Consider the following 23512-nt stretch of genomic DNA (forward strand, 5'->3'; position numbering starts at 1 on the left):
CTGCAAAAACAGATCTAATACGGACATTTCACTATGGAAACAACAATAAATTGGGAAAAATGTAGTGCAGATGTATAATAACAAGTAAAGTCAGCCATTGTAGAAATAAAACTGCATCTAGGAATTAGAAATGCAGCAGAATAAACTTCAGATCTGAATTGATTGAACAACAGTTATAGTACTAAGCTAAACAAAATTATCTCTGAAACTCAGGTATCCCAAAAATAGCACAACAGATCTAGTATAACCAGTTTACTATGGAAACGACAATACAAACGTAGTACAAAAGTATAGTAAGCAAGTAAATCCAGCCATTATAGAAATATAACTGCCTTAAGGAATTAGAAAGTCCTGCAGAATAAACTTCAGATATGAACTGATTGGACAACAGTTATCACCTTTAGCTAAACAAAACTATCTCTAAAATCCAAATATCCCTAAAATAACACATAGGAGAAAGAACTTTTCTGAGAAGGTATAGATGCCCACCCAGGCTGTCTTGAAGAGTAGTTTGGGCGCCACCCTACAGAACTTTCTCAGAAACTTATATCCCTAAAATAGTACATTGGAGAGAACTTTCTTAAGAAGGAATAGATGCCCACCTAGGCTATCTCAAAGAACAGTGTCGCCTCTGCACTTGGCTAAGTGTGCAGTATTTCATAGACCACCTATACAAAACATCACAAAATATATCCTACTCTAAGGCCGAAGAGCCTATTTATAGATATTATTCTAAAACTTTTTTTAGAAGGTATAGATCCCTGATTAGGTTGTCTTGCCTCTCAAAGACTTGTCTGGGTGCTACACTTGGTCAAATATGCTACAATATTTCATTGATTACCTGCACTAAACATTCACAAAAACATATCCTACTCTAATGCTTAAGACCTTGTTTATAGATATTATTCTGACATGTATCTTTCTGTAGGATAAATGGTTTTACATCATAAACTTATTCAACTAAAACGACTTTTTGAATTCATAGCTATTTTTTTGCAAGCGGGATAAATGGTTTTACATTATAACAAACTCAAACAAAAGTAATTCAATGTCTTTAATTTCTCTTACTAAACTGCTGATATGCAACATATATCTGCTCAATAAATACATGCATATGATTCTTATACAAAATGGTGCATCCCTACTCCGTTGTTACTCATTGTTGGGCATGTCTTCCCACATGGGGTCAAGGAATAGTCTTTAGGCATTATGGAAACATGTGTCCTTTCTGCTGGTAGTATTTTAAAGAGGACCCTGATCTTCGTGTCTAGAAGAGAGCATTGAAATTTATAATATTCCCTTTTCTTGATATGGTCAAAATGGATGAAATGTGCCCATGGTATTTGCCTTTGTTTTTCGAGGGAAAACAATAAAATAAGGTTTCTAGAGAGTCCATCAAGTCTATAAAAGGGGATAGGAGCTAGGCATTTGGATTATCTTGAGTTGTATATCTATTTTTTCTTTGTTGAGGCCAATTCTAGTTTGATCCCAAGGACGAAAACCCTGTGGGAATAATTTGTTTGGTGGATCCATCCAGGGTCCATGATTGTGCTTCAGTGTCTTTGATTTCTCATTTGATGAGCAACATTGCATGCCAGTGGCAAGGGTTTTCTATGTTCATCATTTTGGCATGTATTATTTGCAGTGATTAATTAAATAAAGTGGCTGTGTTTATAGTTCCATTCTGTGTTCTTGTTCTTGCTGAAAGCTTACTTCAATCAGAACTCTAAAGTGTGTTAGATTCATTAAAATTTTTGATGTTTGGGATCTTGAAATCGTATCAGAGCTGTGCATCCTGCCAATTTTAGGGTTATTGCAGATCAACTTCGGAGAAGATCGAGGGTTTAGGAGAAACTCGTATTCGGTGATCCTCAGGTAATCACCCTAGCTAGAATCTTAGTGATTTCGGTGGTTTTCTATAACCACCCTAATTGGCTTATTATTGTAAAATTTTTCCGGAGTTCATTGCTCGTAGGTTGTTTTTGTAGAAGTATTTTTTTTAAAGTCTAATGTTATTTAAGAAAAAAGATAAAAGAATGGAAAAAGAGCCAAATTATTTATTTAAAAATGCCAAAACTTTAATTTTATTAAGCCAATATCTTTAAAAGAAGGCCAATTTTTACTTTTGTTGAAGGCCGTGAAGCTAACTTGAATTATTGTTATCTTTTGAGGCCGTATTTTGAAAGGGTTGTCATAAGACCAAAAATATCAAGGAGGGCCGATCAAACTGCAGGGAATGAGAGCAATTTTTTTTTGGTAGGAGTTGAGAGCATTTTTTACGAAGGCCGGATCAACTCATCTAAAGGTCGAATTGTGCTAGTCATTCCCGGATCTGGTTTATGTTTGTAGTGACGAAGACCAAAACCATTAGGAGAGTTGAGTATTTCCTTAGCTTCTTAAGGGTTGATCGTTGTGTCATTTCAACGTCTTCAGAGAGGCTAAGAACATACCTTTGTGAAAGGCAAAGCTCAGTTGAAGGTGGACTGAATTATTGAAGACCAGCACAAGGTTTTAAGGCCAAATTCACCTAATGAGGAGGATGAGGTTCCATGGCATCAAAAGAACAACTTATAGGTCAAAGTTGCATCACTGAAGAAGCTGACCGAGTTTACCTCTTTTGCAAGCCGAGTTTAATTGACCAAGTCCGTTATCTTTGAGGGGCTTAATAGTATATGTAAAGTGCACTAAGTTCGTGGTTGAATATCTTGATTTGGGACGCCAATTTACGAAAGTTTATTAGATGTTGATTTATGCTCGAGGAGTTCGAGTATTTAAGGCCAAATAGCAGAGACTAACCAATCATCATTCTTGTAATAGATTGTGGGTGGATTACACCTATTTTGAAGGAGATCTAAATGTTGTCTTGCTGGCTGAATTTGTGCCAGACTCAAAGGTCGAGCTGCTGGGCCAGTTGGTTCATTAATAGGAGGTTAAGTCCCACGTTCATTCCCTGACATTTGTCAATAATCAAAGGGCTGTGGCGATTTAGCTGAATCAATGGAGCCATTACGAATGCCATGCAAAATATTTTTGGTACTTGCCGGGAATAATATGTGTCATCTATGTTCTCACAAGACAAATTGAAACTGAATATTCTTTGTTTGATTTCTTGAGTGTGGGGTTTGCATAGTATTCCCTGGTGGTAACACAGTCATGTGTTAATTTAAGGTTGGATAATCGTAATTAAACAAATCCATGCCCTTTTTTCATCATTTGGCTCATATGGTATTTACTCGTTGAAGTTGTGGAGTTATCAGTAAGCTTTGAAGCATACTGATAATATTGTTTTTTTGATAATATAGTTTTTTTAAAAATGATCTAATTTTTTTCATCCATATAAACGCTCCTGGAATGTTTAAGAGCCTGTTTTGCCACTCTCAAACCATTTATATGGATGAAAAACAATAAAATGAATGAAAAACAATAAAATGATCTAATGGTTTTGCCACTCATTTTATTGTTTTTTGACCCTTTTCTCATCATTTGGCTCATACGGTATTTACTCGTTGAAGTTGTGGAGTTATCAGTAAGCTTTGAAGCATACATGAGTTGTGCAAGCGACAAGTATTGGAGGCCGAGTCATTGGAGCCAATCACCATTTTGTACAGGCGGCAGCCATGCACAAGCACACAAGAGATCGTGAAGCATCACATGAAGCCATACTCCTCACGTGTTGGGCCATCTAGCTGATTAAAGAAGGGCATCACATCAATTCCGTGGAAGGCCGATTCTTGACGATGACATCCTTGTGCCATGGTGCGAAGGTTATTCAATGTTATGCATCAGGTTGTTCACACATAGGCAACAGGGATTGGGGGCCGTAAAGCCACACACATCACATTGGTCCATTCATATGCTGATCTCTGAGCCGACGAGCCATACGATCTCGTGCAAATTTGCCACATTTCAGAGTTGACAACCATACTACTGTGCGTGCATAATGGCCTTGGGCCACAAATTCGATCGCTGGGGCACCTGCATGCACAATCTAAGGGTTGTACACTTACAATTGATTAAGGTATATGCCATAGTTTTTAAACTCAGATTCAGACTCCAAACTCACTGAGGGTCAACTCCGACTAATTGATTCCAACAACTCAATCTTTGTAAAAAGTTCATTAAATATTTAATTTTAATGAAAAACCATATTTTTAAAGATTTTTATTCATGTTTCCAAAATCAAAGCATTAGAATAATAGAGAGAAGACAACACTTGATCAAAGCATGCTCATGAATATATCTATTATATCAAAATGGCATTGAGTGCACTGTCCAATACATGTAATATATAGAGATCAAAACAAAAACACATAACCAATGCTGCTCCAAAAACCAACTCCTCAATGTTGCTCCAAAGATCGCCCAAGAACCTCCTCAATGTTGCTCCAAAAACCAACTCCAACGGCTCACAAACTCCTCACAAGGGCTCACATAAATGCAATGAGATAGTTGTGAGGAAATATGAGCGGGTTGGGTCACCTTTATAGGCATGGGAGAAGAATAGAGGGGCTAGGAAATAGTTTAAACAAAAAAAATTGATTTCAAGTCCACCCAACCCGCCTTTTTTCTCGCTGTCGAGACCGACCCGTTTAAGTCTCTCTTGGTTAGTCTGACCGGTCCATTACCGAACTGATCAAATTGGTGACTAACTTGGCTGGTTCGACAAGAGACTGGACACCGAACCGGATAATTGACCTCGTCGGTCCGGGCCGGGGTATGGCTTGGTCTACTAGGCCGATTCTGAGTTAGAGCGACCTAGTTTTAAAACTATGGTATACACTAATGGTTTTGATGTTGTGTGAATATTGTGCGACAGATTCAGTGGTTTGATCACTGGGACATGCAGTGCCTGCTTGCACAGAGTATAAAGTGTGTTGAATTTTATTGGAAGAGCATTTTGGATTGTTGCAACTAGAGATCATTGACAGTCTAGAGTGATTTGTGTACCATTCTTTGCCAGAACTGCAGAGACTTAGGCTAATAGAGGTGTTCCTTGCCAAGGAGTGTGAAATTGTGAAGGTTCAATCTCCAGTTCCCTGAAGTCTTTCCGAGAGGGTCCAGGTTCTTTTTATGACAAATATAGTTAAGAGAATTAATACGGTATTTGTTTGCTCCAACCAATTATTGCATTGTTCATTGTTGCATTAAAACTTTTGAGGATTGTTATAGCATTCAATGTTCTTTTCATCAACTATTAATGTATTTGTCCTCTAGTTCATCTCTAGAAAAACCCTTACAATATGCTGCCATAGATTCTAGGGTGACCCATGGAAAATAAGACCAGATTTGTAGCCGTATTTCTTGGTGTAGCCCATACTATCAATTTGTAAAAGACTGAGTTTAATTCGCTGTTGTCATAAGGATGTCAGTATATGTAGTATGGATGTATGCTGGGGGCAGAGTATGAGTCTGAGTTTGATAAGTTACAATCAAGGTTTGGCATATAGTCTTGTATTGTTGTCATTTGTATTGCTAATCACACATTGGCTAAGCAAGAGTTTGTTTGTAGAGTTGTGAAGTTGTATGTCGAGTGATTGCTGCAAGTTCTAGTGAGCCTGTATCATGCACACTAAGGTATTGTTGAGATACCACAAAAAGGGGAGAGAGAAGGAAGACTAAGTATTGAGATCCATTGATGCCAAACCATAATGTCATCATTTTACTTTTGGAAACACCATAAGAATCAACATAGTAATACATCAGTTGATTCTTTGGGCTACAATACTTCTATGGATAAAAAATGGCAACAACTTACAGATCAGAAGCAAGAGCAGAACAACATGCCTTTCTCTTGGAAGGTCCATGTTATCCTTCAACAGTCAAAGGATATTTGAAAGGAAGATGTAAAAAGCAAGTGTCTCTTCGCACTTGGATTTGAATTGCAATGAAAAAATTCAGTCATAGACCTTCATAAGTTGGAGGAATTAGACACGTGTCTGTCCGGGGTGGGGCAGCGAGAATGGAAGAAACTCAGTTGGGCTCTCAAGCCATCCATGCTTGCATTGATACAACCCAAACTCTGGGATCATCCTTGTGAAGAATTTAGGCTCATAGTTGCCTCTTGTCTCAGCAGGATCATAGCTTTAACATCACCTCTACCGCCTTACAATAATGATCTCATGAGGGAGATATTGCAGTTGATAGTGGAAACCCTTCAAGGGTTGAACAACATGATGCTTCCTACCTTTCAAAAGTGGCGCAAAATTTTAGAACTCATGGTAGAGTTCAACTTTGGCACCTTTATGTTGAATTTGGAATGTGATGACTTAATCTTTCAGTTGCTCTAGACCTTTTACACTAGCATTACATCAGCTCATCCCGACCGTGTCAAAACAAGCATGCAAAAGATTGTGTCCTTGTTCTTAGAAGGAGATGTTGACATTTGCAAGATACTAAGATCCAAACTGTTGACCATTTGGAGAAAGGAACTAGTTGTATCACCAACCGCCTATGATCTAGTTGAAAAGTTGGTCATGCAAAACATAAAATTGCTTAGAAGGGTGCTGACTAAGAAGGATGTTAATTTTTGCTAGAGCAATTTATTTAAATTTTCACGGTGAGCAATCACATCAGCATTAAGATAAACTGCAGATAGAACATAAATATAAATCGCAAAAGACAAGCCAAGACAAGAGGACACAGGATGTGGCGCTAGCCAGGGACAAACCCCACAATGTGGGGAAACCCTTGATCAATTCTTCTTTTATGTTCTTCAAAGTTCAACAGAGAAAGAGAGAGAGAGATAGTACATTTACAATATAAGTCAACACTTTGACTTATCTAGATCTAGCATAGATCATTTCGTATAACGATGAGATCAATTGAAGACATTCTGCTTCAACTGATTCTCAAGGTGACTCCTTCACCTATCATCGTGCTGCATCTGGTCCTCTTGCTGCACCACTGCATAATGCACCATGTTGCACTAATTATGATTATCATCATGCTGCCCATGTCCATGATCTTATCCATCACCATGCTGCCCATCATCATGCTGAGATCCTCACTGTTGCTTCTTTATCATATCCATGAGATCTACCTGAAAGTTTGGTCTCCATTACTGTACTTTAACTAAACTGTAACAGTGGAACCTTATTCCGATACAGTGAGGGTTCTGGGCTTCTTTCCATTAGATAAGTCCACTAAGACCGTGGTAACGTTCCTTTTTATGCTGGGATCATGATACCCATCGAGAGGCACCAAGTTACAGTTCTCACTGAGGTTTCATTTTACTGTACTTCTACTTAACCACAAGTGCTTGAGCCATTGTACTTATCACCGACACTGTTATAATGATACCATCTAGATCTTCCATGATTGGTATGCCGAGACTGAGGTTGTGACTGCACCTTAAACCCAAACTAGGTGCAGTCAAACCCTACTGCGGTTCCTTTCTTCGTGACTGTGGCTCAGTGCGGTTCACTGTGGCTCCTCCCTTTACTGACTGCGGCTTACTGCGGCTCCTTAATACAACTTCATGCCTTGACTGCGGCTTCCCTTATGACAGTGTATAAGTGCCTCATGAACAGCGTTACCATGACTGCGTTTGAACTGCGTGTAACTGTCACCATTACTTGCGTATATATGTTTCCAGGAGCATCGTATATATCTTTGCATGAACAGCGTATGACCAACGTGTAAATAAGTCTTTATATCTGCGTTGAATATCATCTATGATCTGCATAGAGGTATCATCAATGACCAGCGTATCTGTCTCCATTGCCTACGAATTCATGACCCAACGTATGTGTCTCTGCCTGCGTGTTAATAATCTTTATGCCCTGCGTGATGGCATATATATTCCTTCCTTACTGCAACTAGGCTCCACTTCAGCGTATGAGCTAGGGCTGCGTATAAGTGTCAACCTGTACAGCATGAACATTGACTGTGGACAACATGACCATTGACTGCGTGAATATCTCCCTTGACTGCATGAAACTAGCGTATAACATCCACAATGTATCCACTATGAACAACGTTTCTCATTCACTATGAGCAGCGTATATATTATAAGGTCTCCAAGACTGGGATGGATTAGGGCATCATCAAACTAGGCCAGCGTATCCTTTTTGTGACTTTCCTTCTCCAAAAACCCAAGACGAGGAGAGGCGATCACATTAAGAATGAATATACAAATGACATCAAATCCTCATCTATTTATACCAAAAACATATAGGTTGAATAGACATGACTTTTGGGCTTCTAAAGCCTACATAAGAGCTGGTCGGCTTGATAATGCTTACATAATCAAAATAAATTCATATCTCCATAAATACTTATCGGAATCGGATAATCTTAGGATCAATCTTACACCTCTCGGCGAGAGGGATCCAATAAAAATATCAGCTGCCATAAATAAGCTGACCCACATGGAGTTTGGCCCTAGTTGCCAATTTTAACACACCCTCTCAACTAGGGAAAACTCCATCTGCTGATCCATATGTCCGACTGTACTATCTCTGCCATCAGTGCCTTGCGCTGCTCTGCCTAGCTCTGCTCAGCTGTGTTGGCTCTGCTCAGCTCTACTGACTCTGCTGGCTCTGCTCTGCTTTGCTCAGCTCAGCTCTGCTCAGCTTTGCTCAGCTCAGCTCTGCTCAGCTTTGCTGGCTCTGCGAGCTTTGCTCTGCTCAACTTTGCTCTGCTGAACTATGAAGAAGAAGAATTGATCGAGAATGTCTCATACCATTCTCCACTGACCTGAAGTCACTCTCAGAGTGCGTACCACTGGTCCCAGACCAGTCTCAACCAACCCAATGTTGGCGTCATAGTGGGTACCACTCCTACCACTGGTCCCAAACGAGTTCTCCACTGACCCGAAGTCAGTCTCAGAGTATGTACCACTGGTCCCAGACCAATCTCAACTGACCCGAAGTCAGCGTCATAGTAGGTACAACTCCTACCACTGGTCCTAGATCAGTCCTTCACTGACTCGAAGTCAGTCTCAGAGTATGTACCACTGGTCCCAGACCAATCTCAACCGACTCGAAGTCAGCGTCATAGTAGGTACAACTCCTACCACTGGTCCTAGACTAGTATCATCGATCCCAGATCAATGAAGGTCATCCTAGCATAGGTAGTACGATAGATACAGCGATGCGTCCATCGGTACTACTATGGTCCCTATCCTCATTTCCCTGCTCAATGATTAGATGAGAGGTACTTCCCATGAGTCCTAGACTGCATGGGTAGGATGCCTTGACAGGAGAACTTAATCAATCCTGTCCTCACAAGAGAACTAATCATCCTGCTACAGAATCGCCATGGAGAACACATCATCCAGGCCTCACAAGAGAGCTAATCATCCTGCTACATAATCGTCATGGAGAACACATCATCCAGACCTCACAGGAGAACTAATCATCCTGCTACACAGGAGAGCGAATCATCCTGTCCCACAAGAGAGCGAATCATCTTGTCCCACAAGAGAGCGAGTCATCTTGTTTCATAGGAGAGCGAATCATCTTGTCCCACAAGACAGCGAATCATCTTGTCCCAGTGTGCACCACCAGGGGAGGGTGAGTCACCCTGTGGTCGTATGTTGCTCCAGTAAGAACCGCAAGCCCCCAGAGCTCCCAGAGCTCAATGTATGCAACATGCAGGACCCTTGTACAAGGGTCTCTCGACGACTCCAAGTCGTTCGGGAAAATCACAAATTTGATCTTTCCCTGGGGCTCTAACAAAGTGTATCGACCTGTACATCATCTTAATGTGATGGAGCCTCCTTACTCATTGACTTACCATATCCCAGATAAGGCAGTATCTGATGTCTATCTGCTGGAGCAATCGTCGAATACGGGATTCCACAATAATCGAATCCCATCTCTGGTTGTGACAGAGAATCACAGTGGTATTCATCATGTGTACTTACTGAAGAGTTTCCACAACCAGGCAACTTCATACAAGGTCATACTCGTAGTTATGTATCCAGTCTCGGCGGTACTTATAACAACCGACTTCTGCTTCCTGCTCATCCATGATATCGAAGCAGAATCCAAAGAGAACCAGCAATGAAAAGTGCTTTAGTGATCCTCCACACTGCCTGCCCAATCAGCATTCGAATAATCATGCAGTTTTCTTATTTCCGGCAGTGTATCTCAATCCATGAGAGATTGTGCCCCAAAGATATCTCAGAAGATTCTTGGCATCAATCCAGTGAGGCTCAACCAAATATGAGCTCACCATGCTAACTGTAAAACATGTCTGGAATCCAACTCCCTCTTACTTCTGCAAATGAGAGGGTCTGTACCTGTCAGAAATAGTTCGTCCGCATAAGGTGCCGGTATAAGAGGTTTATCATCCACAACCTTCGGGCTAAGTAGCAGGAAACGCTGGGCAGGGGTCCGTTTCCATACGGAAACGAAACGGAAACGGGTTTCCCCGTACCGTACGGCGTGGAAACGAGTTTCCGTCCGTATGGGCGCGTTTCCCGAGATGGAAACGCGCCCGTACGGACGGAAACTCGTTTCCACGCCGTACGGGCCCCGTTTCCTGTAAAAAAGCACTTGTTTTTTAAAAAAAAAAATTCCTAATTAGTTTAGGGTTTAGCTTAGGGTTTCTAATCACTTCTAGAAAGCGTTTCTAAAGTTATAAAAGAGCTGTGCCTCTCATTCTCTCATCACACTATTCAGCAAGGAGTTTCTCTTGGAGATTGGCAGTTGTTTCAGTAGTTGGTGTTTTGAGCATTGAGCAAAGTAGATTTCAGCAGCGGGAGAAAGAGATTTCAGCAGCAAGAGAAGGAGATTTCAGCAAGAGATTTCTGTAGCAGCAGATTTGGCTCAGCTACAGCCATATTTATCTTCTCTTTTCTGGCATTTCCGGGTAGTTTCAACCACAGAAAATTAATTTGGGTAAGCCACATTCATTTTGTTAGTTTTTTCTTACTATTTCCTCAAATTTTCTAGGGTTTATGCAGCTAAATTGCTGAAAAACGTTTTTTATTTATAGATTTGTTTTTTAAATTTATTTTTGCAGCAGATTTGGCTCAACTACAACCATATTTCTCCTCTTTTCTGGCATTTTAGGGTAGATTCAACCACAGATAATTCATTTGGGTAAGCCACATTTATTTCTTAGTTTTTTCCTTACTATTTCTTTAATTTTTCTAGGGTTTATACAGCCAAAAATATGAAAAACGTTTTTATAAATTTATTATTTACAGATTTGTTTTTTTAATTTATTTTTGCAGCAATGGCTTCCAGCCAAAGTGCAGCTGCAACTTCAAACCCTAGGGCCAACCCAAGGGTTGAATATTATCCTCTTTGGAGGCATGTGGTGAAGCTTCAAAAATGTGGAGGTGGTGGCTCATGGGAATGGCGATGCACTCTTTGCAATATTACGTACAAGGGCTCCTACCCAAGAGTGAAGGCGCATCTGTTGCATGGAGGAGGACAGGGGATTGTGGGTTGCACAAAAACAGCAGATCTGTTGGTAAGGAGGGCATATCAAAGAGAGCAAGATGAGGCGGATGGTACTAAGAGGAGGCATGATGAGCATACTCAGGCTACATCTAACGTTGAGCCAAGGATTGTAGTTGAAGCAAGAAAGAGGAGAGGTGGTCTGGGTCACAGTCAAGAACATGAACAAGTAGCACCCAAACATACCAGAGGCTCAGGGGCATCCCAATCAGTTCAGGATAGCAGAATTGCTAGATTGGTGAATGTGCAAGCAAGAGAAGAAGCTGATTCCAGAGTTGCCAGGTGCATTTATGCATGTGGTATCCCATTCAATGTTGTTCGCTCTCCTTACTGGCAAGATATGTTGAGGGCAGTTAACAAAGCTCCTCAAGGGTACAAGGGGCCCAACTATGAGAAAGTCAGAACCCAGCTTCTCAAAAATGAGAAGGAACTTGTGGAGGACGTTTTAGCTCCAATTCGTTCTTCCTGGAGTAGCTCTGGGGTTACCATAGTCTCAGATGGTTGGACAGATATGAGGCGCAGACCATTGATAAATATCATTGCCACTTCCCCCAAAGGAGCAATGTTTATCAAGGCAGAAGACTGCTCAGGAGAGGTGAAAGATGCACAGTTCATTGCTGATATTATTATAAAAGCTATTGAACAAATAGGGGCTAACAGGGTGGTGCAAGTTATCACGGATAATGCACCAGTTTGCAAAGTTGCAGGTTTGATTATTGAGGGGAGGTATGACAACATATTTTGGACACCATGCATTGTCCATAATCTGAATCTGATCTTAGAGGAGATCGACAACAAAGTTTCCTGGATAAAGGAAGTCACAGGGGATGCAAGGGAGATTATCAAATTCATCACCAACCACCACCAGTCTCAGGCCATATTTCGAGAGTACTCCAAATTGGAGTTGTTAAAAGTTGCTGAGACAAGATATGCCTCAAACTTCGTGATGTTGCGCCGCCTTGTTGAGGTTAAGCATGCATTAGTTTCTATGGTGGTGAGTCAACTGTGGATTGAGTGGAGACAAGCAGATTCAGAGCGGGGATCTATGGTGCGTAGATTGTGCCTTGATGAGGATTGGTGGAGCAAGGTAGATTTCTTGCTAAAGTTCACAACCCCTGCATTTGAGCTTCTCCGGAGTGCTGACACTGACCAACCTTTCTTGGGAGAGGTATATGATGGCATGGATTCCATGGTTGAGAAAACTATGGAAATCATTTCGCAGGAGTCTCCACAACTTCTGTTTGTTGATGATCATTTTGCTGGTTTGATCAAGAAAATCATTGTTGACCGGTGGAACAATTTCAATACACCATTGCACACTTTAGCACATGCTTTGAACCCCAAATTTTATGATGAGGAGCTTATTGCTAAAAGCAATGGGAAGAGGAAGGCACCCCATAAGGATAGAGAGGTGGCTACTGGGGTGAAAAAAGCACTAATGAGAATGTTTCCTTCTCACCTACATAGGGAGGTAAAGGAGGAATTTGCCAGTTTTGCTGCAGGAATAGATGATTATGCAGATATATCAGCTTTGGAGGAGAGAAGCACCATGAATCCAGTTAGGTGGTGGATTTGTCATGGAGCAAATGGTGTACATTTGCAAAGCCTTGCCATTCGTATTCTTTCACAAGTGGCAAGCTCTTCATCAGCAGAAAGGAATTGGAGCACTTATGGTTTTATTCATTCCGTGAAGCGCAATAGGTTGGGCTCACAGAAAGCAGAGGATCTTGTTTATGTGCACTCCAACCTTCGCCTTGCATCTCGTAGGGGTCCAGAATACAACAGTGGTCCTTCTAAAGAATGGGATGTGGATGCAGAAAATCCTGATTTGGATCTCTCTCTTGCTGCCCTGAATATTGAGGAGGATTCTGGAAGTGGAATTGGTGCATCATCTTCTTCAGCACCACCATCCACTGTTGAGCATTCTGCTGCTTCTATTTTTGATGAGGATTGTTATGATGAGGATTAGTCTTTTGTGACTTGTCTCTATAGTTCTTGCAGCCTTATAGTCTTTATTGTACTTGCAGCCTCATATACTAATATAAATAAAGGCTGATTTTGGATTTTCCAGTTCCTATATTTTTATTTTCATTATGTGATGACTCATGAGTAAATGTGATCATTGTGATGTAAATTTAATCTTAATGTTAAAATGTTTAAGTAAATGTATCATTAATGCTTTATGATTGCAGTCTTGCACATATATATATTAATAATTTTTAAATGTTTTTAATATATATATATATATATATATATTATTATATATATTCGCGTTTCCCCGTTTCCAAAATTCGGGGAGGTCGCGTTTCGTTTCGCTTCCGCGTTTCGTGTCGCTTCCCCGTTTCCCCGTTTCGTGCAACTTAGCCTTCGGGTAATGGTTTGGATTGGTTTCACTCCTAGTGAATCTCAGCTTCATCAAACAGCTATCAGTCCTCTCATACTACGCCCGGGGTGTTTTGCTTCAAGCCATAGAGGGCTTTCTTCCACCTGTATACATGAGATTCCCTGTTCATGAATCTCAAACTCCATGGGTTGTTCCAAACCTGTGGACCTGCTACATGAGGGGAATGGTCCACTTGTAAGATTTTCCTTCGGTACATCTCAGACATGTACCTTCATGCTCCTTTTGAATTCAGGCATCCCGGTCACCATCTGACTCACAGACCTCCGGTGCTGAGTCAATGGTCATGGTCCCCAGTGGACTTGATACAACCCTGAACTCTAAAACATCTTTGAAAAATCTATTTTTAAACACGTACCTTTCCATCGATGAGTGCCACCCTGAAACCTTAAACTTCCATTTTCGAGATGGACACCAGGTTCTTCTTGCGATCAGGTACATAAAAGTGATTTTGGGGTTCCTTGCTTTCTTTGAAGAGATGACCATTTTCTTGATGACCTGCATTACCAGTCATTCCTTTGATCATTGAAGATGTCCCTGGAATGATTGTTATCTTCATCAAGAGATGTGTCTCTGCCGCTCCTTTGCATAATGGCCGAACTTATTGCAACCAAGGCATTTGCCTTTTCTTCCATCCTTAGATCTGAACTTCCCAATGAAGTGATCTTTAGATGGGCCATCAGAGACTTCTGCTACGCCATTCTGATAATATGCTAAGCTTCGACTTCACCTTTTGTGAACTTAGAAAAGAGATGTGGAACCCATTGATCCTTTTATCTTGTCCCTATTGTCTTTGGTGATTGCTCTTTCACTCTTGCTTGGGCATTGTCTTCGCCTCAGCTCTGATACCATGTTAATTTTAGGTATGTTCTATGCTAGAGCAATTTATTTAAATTTTCACAGTTAGCAATCACATCAGCATTAAGATAAACTGCAGATAGAACATAAATATAAATCGCAGAAGACAAGCCAAGACGAGGACACAGGATGTAGCAGTAGCCAGGGACAAACCCCACAATGTGGGGAAACCCTTGATCAATTCTTCTTTTATGTTCTTCAAAGTTCAGTAGAGAAAGAGAGAGAGAGAGATAGTACATTTACAACAGAAGTCAACACTTTGACTTATCTAGATCTAGCATAGATCATTTCATATAACGATGAGATTAGTTGAAGACATTCTGCTTCAACTGATTCTCAAGGTGACTCCTTCACCTATCATCGTGATGCATCTGGTCCTCTTGCGGCACCACTGCATACTGCACCATGCTGCACTAATCATGATTATCATCATGCTGCCCATGTCCATGATCTTATCCATCATCACGCTGCCCATCATCATGCTGAGATCCTCACTGTTGCTTCTCTATCATATCCATGAGATCTACCTGAAAGTTTGGTCTCCACTACTATACTTTAACTAAACTGTAACAGTGGAGCCTTATTCTGATACAGTGAGGGTTCTGGGCTTCTTTCCATCAAATAAGTCCACTAAGACCGTGGTAACGTTCCTTTTTATGCTTGGATCATGATACCCATCGAGAGGCACCAAGTTACAGTTCTCATTGAGGTTTCATTTTACTGTACTTCTACTTAACCACAAGTGCTTGAGCCATTGTACTTATCACCGACACTGTTATAATGATACCATCTAGATCTTCCATCACTGGTATGTCGAGATTGAGGTTGTGACTGCACCTTAAACCCAAACTAGGTGCAGTCAAACCCTACTGCGGTTCCTTTCTTCGTGATTGTGGCTCAGTGCAGTTCACTGTGGCTCCTCCCTTTACTGACTGCGGCTCCTTAATACAACTTCATGCCTTGACTGCGGCTTCCCTTATGACAGCGTATAAGTGCCTCATGAACAGCGTTACCATGACTACGTTTGAACTGCGTGTAACTGTCACCATTACTTGCGTATATATGTTTCTAGGAGAAGCGTATATATCTCTGCATGAACAGCGTATGACCAGCGTGTAAATAAGTCTTTATATCTGCGTTGAATATCATCTATGATCTGCGTAGAGGTATCATCAATGACCAGCGTATCTGTCTCCATTGCCTGCGAATTCATGACCCAACGTATGTGTCTCTGCCTGCATGTTAATAACTTTATGCCTTGCGTGATGGCATATATATTCCTTCCCTTACTGCGGCTAGGCTCCACTTCAGCGTATAAGCTAGGGCTGCGTATAAGTGTCAACCTGTACAACGTGAACATTGACTGCGGACAACATGACCATTGACTGCGTGAATATCTCCCTTGACTGCATGAAACCAACGTATAACATCCACAACGTATCCACTATGAATAGCGTTTCTCATTCACTATGAGCAACATATATCTTATAAGGTCTCCAAGACTGCGATGGATTAGGGCATCATCAAACTAGGCCAATGTATCCTTTTTGTGACTTTCCTTCTCCAAAAACCCAAGACGAGGAGAGGAGATCACATTAAGAATGAGTATACAAATGACATCAAATCCTCATCTATTTATACCAAAAATGTATAGGTTGAATAGACATGACGTTTGGGCTTCTAGAGCCTACATAAGAGTTGGTCGGCTTGATAATAATTACATAATCAAAATAAATTCATATCTCCATAAATACTTATCGGAATCGGATGATCTTAGGATCAATCCTACACCTCTCGATGAGAGGGATCCAATAAAAATATCAGCTGCCATAAATAAGCTGACCCACATGGACTTTGGTCCTAGTTGCCAATTTTAACAAAGGAGCTAAAGAGGATTGATGGAGGAAGCAAGAACAAAGGAAATAAAACTTGTAGCAAGTAAAAACTAAGAACTAGAGGACTATGCTTTAGTTGTAAGGGACCTTGGGCACGTAACCATTCATGCCCAGGTGATAGGAAGGAGGCAACAAGGGCATAACAGTTGGAGACTCCTTCAGATCATGTGGATTCGCCTATAGTTGGGTTCATTGGTTTTTCGGAGAGCACCCATTAAGGATTTGAGTAGTCAAGTACAGATAGTGAGCAATAACACAATGTTATTTAGAGAGACTTGCAAGACATTTAGAGAGACTTGCAAGACAAGTTGATGATAATTATCTAGCTTAACAAGCACTTAGAAGTACATGGGGAAAAGGAGGAGGAAATTCCTCTTAACGATGTGGTAGACTTTTGTACCACTGAGTCCATAAATCTCGAGGAGGACATCCATGAAAAATATGATCGATCAAGTGTAGATAACAGTCCACCAGTGCATCCATGTTTGACAACCAGAGAGGATGAACAACAAAATTGTCCCCACAGGTGGAGAAGGCCAGGGAGAAGACATTCAAGGAAACTTAAGTGAGGAGCCAATAGTAGTGAACCGACATGATGAGCATGATCATGAGGGGAAACATGACAAACATAGTATGCAGGATGAGCCATTTCCAAAGAATCAGTCAAAGGCTCAAGTTGAAGTTGTGATAGTTGGGCATTTGGTGCAGACAGATGTAGAGACATTCAGTAGGGCACCAAAATTTCCAAGAGAGGACTGTTGGGAAAAGATTAAGCATTTCAAGACAGATCTTATGATGTTGAAGCAGAGGATTCAAATAGTTTGAGGCATTGTCTTACAGGAGAACAAGAAAATTGAGGAGCTCATAAGAGTATGTGCCGAGTCAACATTCAAGTTGTCTAGTGTTGAGGAACGACTCAAGTCCCTCACAAGGAAGCAAGAGTACAATTGGGAGTTTTAGAGCAACCCTCTACAGGAATACATATATAGGGTTTGCAACACTACCAACCCACCTTTATACATTGGTAGAGTAGGGTGAGTTTTCCAAATGGGTCATGTTGAGTGACCAGGTGGAGCAACATGAGTTGGGCATTGAGTAGCATCAACAAAGTAGATTTGTTCCATGTGCAGGTATTCATCCTTCCCACAGGATGGATTGGTGAGAGATTATGAGTTGGTACTCTATTGATGGGATGATTCTTAGGAGGATACTCTTAGCCAAGGGCATATCACAGCATGGGCCCTTAGGCATAGATAATGATGGAGGGCTGAGGTGGTATCATAACCCACAAGTCCCAGGACTTAGGTGGCATTGGGATCCAGGTGGATCTATTGATGGCAGGATTGGTCGGAGGATTGTTTGGGATCTAGGTACTGAAGGATCCATTCATGTTCGTTTAATAGGGAAGCATAGGGTAGCACAATGGTTTGTATGGTATCTTCGTATCAATGTACAAATGCGTCTGCTATGGATAGATGTGGATTGCTTGAGGGCAAGCAATTTTGGAGCGGGAGGATTTGTAATATTCCCTTTTCTTGATATGGTCAAAACAGACAAAATATGCCCATGGTATTTGCCTTTGTTTTTCGAGGGAAAACAATAAAATAAGGTTTCTAGTGAGTCCATCAAGCCTATAAAAGGGGATAAGAGCTAGTCATTTGGATCATCTTGAGTTATCTATCTATTTTGTCTTTGTTGAGAACTTGGCGAGGCCAATTTTAGTTTGATCCCAGAGACAAAAACCTCGTGGGTGTAATTTGTCTCGTGGATCCATCTAGGGTCCACGATTGTGCTTCACTGTATTTGATTTCTCATTTGATGAGCAACATTGCATGCCATTGGCAAGGGTTTTTTATGTTATTCATTATGGCATGCATTATTTACAGTGATTAATTAAATAAAGTGGTTGCGTTTATAGATCCCTTCTGTGTTCTTCTTCTTGTTGAAAGCTTACTTTAATTAGAACACTAAAGTGTGCTAGATCCATTAAAAATTTTGACGTTTGGGTTCTTTCAAAGTTCCTTTCATTTAAGGTCAAGCCTTATAGTGGACATGATAAATCTTTTTGAATTAACAACACGTTCTTATTCCAGTGGCCAAGAAAAGGATCAATGAGTAGATAGTCCTCAAATATTGGATATATTCGTAAGTTTAGATGGATATAATGCCCACATTCATTAGTGGACGTAATAAATCGTTTTGAATGAACAACACCCTCTTATTCCAGTGGCCAAGAAAAGGATCAATGAATAGATAGTCCTCAAATATTGGACATATTCATAAGTATAGATGGATATAATGCCCACATTCATTGGCATAATCAGATGAAAGAACAAAATGAATAAATGGAGTTATTTCGATGGGTTGTTGCAAGTAGCTCACATCAAGAGTTTTTGGAAGTTTGTAACCAGGCTCTTTGATAATGGGATTTAAGTAGACGCTCATGGTTCGATGAAGTTGCCCCTTACATATGGGTTGGACAGGTAATGATATTAAACCAATCCTTGTACTCACATACAGTCTATTAGTTGTGGAAGCATGTGACAAATCAATTACCATTAATGAAACAAAAATAATTAACCATTGTGGTATAGGTGTATAATAAATTTCTTCCCTCTTTTAGGGATACTTTTATATCAAAGCTCACTAACGAACCTTAGATGTTTTGGTATTAGTGACTTGATATTATGACAGGGGAATTGAGTAGAAAATCATCAAACAATGAACATGTGTTGTCATAATTCCAAGATAGCACTACATTCCTGGATATAAATCAAATTGATCAGGTAGAGTGGCCAACCCAGAGGGAAATTTCCTAGGACCATTGGAATTAGAAAATATGAAAATAAAACAAGCATTTGCAGCCTCATCTACCCTAACAATCTATTATGACTTATCAAATTCACATATATTGAGTTAGTTCTCATTTGAACCCTGATATATTGTGTGACTTGACCACTATTTTTTTTTCTAGGAAAACCTCGTGGAAAATCTCGTAGGCACTTCCATGCATTTTGTGTATGGTACCTAGTTTAAACCTATTTGTGTTGATTATGGCATCTGACTTGGTATGACATTAAGTGAGGCACACAATAGAGGCTGCCAACTTGGGGCATCAATATCAAGACCTCTTGCTTGAAGCTTAAAGCACTCAACTGTTTGAGCTAGGCCACTAGCTTGACAACTACTACTAACTAAGCCCACATTGTTGTGGGTGAAGGTTAGGGCTCGTGATATACCTTAGCAATTTGCTAGAAAAACTCTGATTTTTATAAAACCCTTTGTTTAGTCTTATGATTTTTGTTCATGTAAAACATTTCACTAATATGCTATGCCTTACTGTACAAATCAATCAATTAATATGCGAAATTGCCTAGGTTGCTGATAGATTTAAGTCAGAACAATAGTTTGAATCTATTTCACACCACAAGATGGGCAAATACTTTGGCCAACGTTCTTGAAAGGTTACGATAAGTGTTGCGTGCAAACATCTACATCTCAATCTTTCAATCTATTGCTTATGCCAATGTTGAAAATATTAGTATTGACGAAACATTAGGGGAGTTTTGAGCTCTAAAATGGGCCTCCTAAGGAAGTTATAAAATAATAGTGGAAATAATAAAATAAGATTAGATTACATCATCAAGTTTTGGAGGGAAAAAAGAAAAAACTATTTTTCAACACGTATTTTCAACTTATCTCCCTATGGGTTTACTCAAATTTAGAGCAGAAACATTTGTTGGATGCAAAATTTGATTTCTCATCCAAGGAGTATCCATGTTGCATACTTTTGATGGACGGTGGACCTTGCTACACAAAAAATGAGAAATACATGAAAAACGTGATTGCAATCATGTTTTTTCATGTATTTCTCATTTTTCATGTAGCAGGGTCCATCGAAGTATGCAACATGGTATTCTTTGGATGATGAATTAAATTTCGCATCCAACGAGTACTCCCACTCAAAATTTGAGTAAAATCTTAGGTAGATAAGTTGAAAATAAGAGTTGAAAAGATAGTTTTATTATTTTATTATTTTTTAATCTTTTTACTTTTTTACTCCAAAAATGGTGAATCATCTCCCATGGTTGACATCATCATCTTGAATCCTATTGGTTCTTATAAAGTTTATTTGGTTGTGCATTTTTTTTAAGAGGCCCATTTTAGACCTCAATATTCCCCTAATGTATCGGCGAGGGTCGAGAAAACATCTTATCTGCAATATCGGCAAACATAAAAAATGCCTAATATATACATTGTTTTTTCTTCAGATTTTTAAACATATAAAGCAATAACAACACGAAATAAACACATTAGCACATAAATATGAAGAAAGCACTGGTATATATGATGTAGTGGATGTAAAATAAAAATGATACATCAAAGGCGACACAAAATCTCACTGATCCTTGATAATTGTCCAATCAAGGACTCAAATGTGGAGAACCAATACAAAATAACATCACATATATAAAAGTATCTCATCACCATAAGTTATATGTAGCAAAACAAATAAAACTAGTAGCTATCTATCTGAGATCAATGCCCTCTCCTTAGCAGTTACCTTTTTGTCTTTTTCATCAATTGCTTCAAGAGTTTTTTGTATAAGCTCTGCACTAGAAACTGTACAAAGCATTACATCATGTCCAGGGAGTCTAGCCAGGTGGTATTTCATTGATTCAATAGCGTAACCCCTCTTGCCATTTTGGTCCCACACAATTTGCATGATAGATATGCTTGATTTGTCCCACCATCAGGCTCCCCATACTCCCAAAATGGGTCCAAGGCTTTTGGCATATTTGTAATGAACTAATTCAAACCTAGGATACCAAAAAAAACAAAAAATTGGCATTAAACATCCCAACACAAAAAATAATAAGTAATAACCACCTCATTTTAATTTTTTCTTTACTACATTATTTACAATGTGAATGAAAAATGGCAATAAGAGGGTGCATAAGAAAGTTAAAAAAAAATGAAGCTTGTTGTCCAAATATGGAGAAAACCCTTGCATTGGCTCATGGCATGAAAACCATAGCAAATGGATAAAAAAACAAAGAAGCAAAATGTTGGTAGGCAAAGAGGCAAGCAAGCATAACCCTAAATCTATGAATAAAGTCATTAACATAGGCCCTAGGGGTTTTTAAGAACTTACTTGTTAATGAAAGAAATGAAGTTTGTCTCATTGCTCTTCAATTTTTGATTTAAAGAATTCTTAGTTGGTGGTGATAATCGCTGTTTGATCCTCAATCCCTCCTTGACAACCAACACAAAACTCTTCCCCTTCCTTCTCCAAGACTCAGAAACCAAAATGGGCAAATGAAATGACCAAAATTGTTTTTCCTAGCCGCGGCCCAGCTTGCCCGGCAATTTTTAGGGTCGTCGCGCAATATTTTTGCCGAAATATCGGCGATATTTCGGAAATATTGCAATATTTTCAGGCAAGGAAATATCGCGATATTTTCTCGGCGATATTTTGGCTTGCTGAAAATATCGTGATATTTCCAAATATCACCGATATTTCGGCAATATTATCAACACTAGCTTATGCTCTTTCATGAAGTGAGGAAAAGTGCTCACTTTCTTTCAAAGCTTGAATTCACAGATAATGAGGCTGACAAAATTGATGAGCACTTCAGTGAAAATGAGATCTGCCTATTTTTGTGGTTCTGTTGGCTTATGGAACATCATACATGGTTTCCAGATCTAGATGCAGAAAAGTTGTTGCAAGTGGTATAGAGCTCCTAGAAATAAATCATTTTGTAAGATCAACGATGGTGATTTGTTCTGGATCTGACAGAATAGTTGCACAGAGAGGATCTAAATAAAACTTCATATACAAATGTTGAAATAACAACAGCAAGTGATTATTACTGGATTTTAAGAACAATTCCAGGACTTTCTCATTGCTTTCGACAGTATGTTAAGGTTGTCATTCAAAGGGCCAGTATAAGTCTCGATGTAAATATATAAGACCTTATTTGTTAATCTCTATTCTTACTCTGTCCAACTTTATGCATAAGAAGTCCACAGGCTCTATACTAAACAACTATTTTGTTTTTTCTCTATTAAAACAAAGAATGCCTGTTACCCATTTATCTCATGAATTTCAATTGTATTTCATCAATACTGGTTATTCCATATCCTTATTATTCACCAAAGTTTATACTCTCAAGTTTCATGGATTGTGAAGGAAATCAACTTGGAGTTTGTGTATAATTTCCCATTGGTTAGGAACATAAAGTATCATTCCAGTGTGCTTTCTAATCTGAGTTTTGTTCTCGTTTGATGAACAGGTTGCAGTCCAAACTCCACCACAAAAAGGAGAAGTGCATTCTTCAGATGTAGCAGGGTTATTGACTTCTGGAACAGCATGGGCTATTGGTCTAGCTATTAGAGCTCCATTAGGAGGAGAATTGCCTGATGGAATCCTTTATGTCTGTGAGCCATTCAAGCATCCTTCCAGATCTCATATATCAGTTTTTATTATTCTTGTATCATTTTGGCTTATTGAACTTCTGTTTACGTCTAATTGTAGGCATCTTTATTTTACAAGTCTAGTTTGGAACTTGTCACAGAAAGGATTGCTTCTATTTATTATGGTAATTTGTACCATGCCCTGTGGATTTGCTATAAAATTTGAGTTTTACTTAAAACTCTTTTATTGTGACTGATTTACACTCTGTGATGATGCGAACTTAAAAAATGAATAAACCCTGAAACCAAGAAATTGTTGTTTTTCTCATGTTTATGTAGATCACCTCATAGGAACAAAGATCTGTGCCACCGAGATCCATTATCATATACAATTTGGCAATTTGTTCGAAAAGACACAAACGGATTTTATATGGTAGCAACTCTGATATGAATGGTGGACTTGAACAGCTAAAGTACAGCGCTGAGGTTAACTTCTCCCACATTTTTTTAAGCATGGAGCTGCAGTT

General features: G+C 39.6%; 1 long non-coding RNA gene across 2 annotated transcripts in view; it reads left to right on the forward strand.

The window, feature by feature from the left end:
• Positions 1–23174, forward strand: part of LOC149257266 (uncharacterized) — a 96412-nt gene extending 73238 nt beyond the window's left edge. Inside the window, exons 2-3 of one of the 2 annotated variants that reach the window (XR_016245936.1) lie at positions 1785–1875; positions 22865–23174. This is a non-coding gene — a long non-coding RNA (uncharacterized LOC149257266). The remainder of the gene's footprint in view (positions 1–1784; positions 1876–22864) is intronic. The other variant, XR_016245937.1, reaches the window with a different exon arrangement.
• The last annotated feature ends 338 nt before the right edge of the window (positions 23175–23512 follow it).

Source organism: Pinus tabuliformis, chromosome 6 (genome assembly GCF_031772625.1).
Source record: "Pinus tabuliformis cultivar Carrire ecotype Pingquan chromosome 6, CPIR1, whole genome shotgun sequence".
NCBI lineage: Eukaryota > Viridiplantae > Streptophyta > Pinopsida > Pinales > Pinaceae > Pinus > Pinus tabuliformis.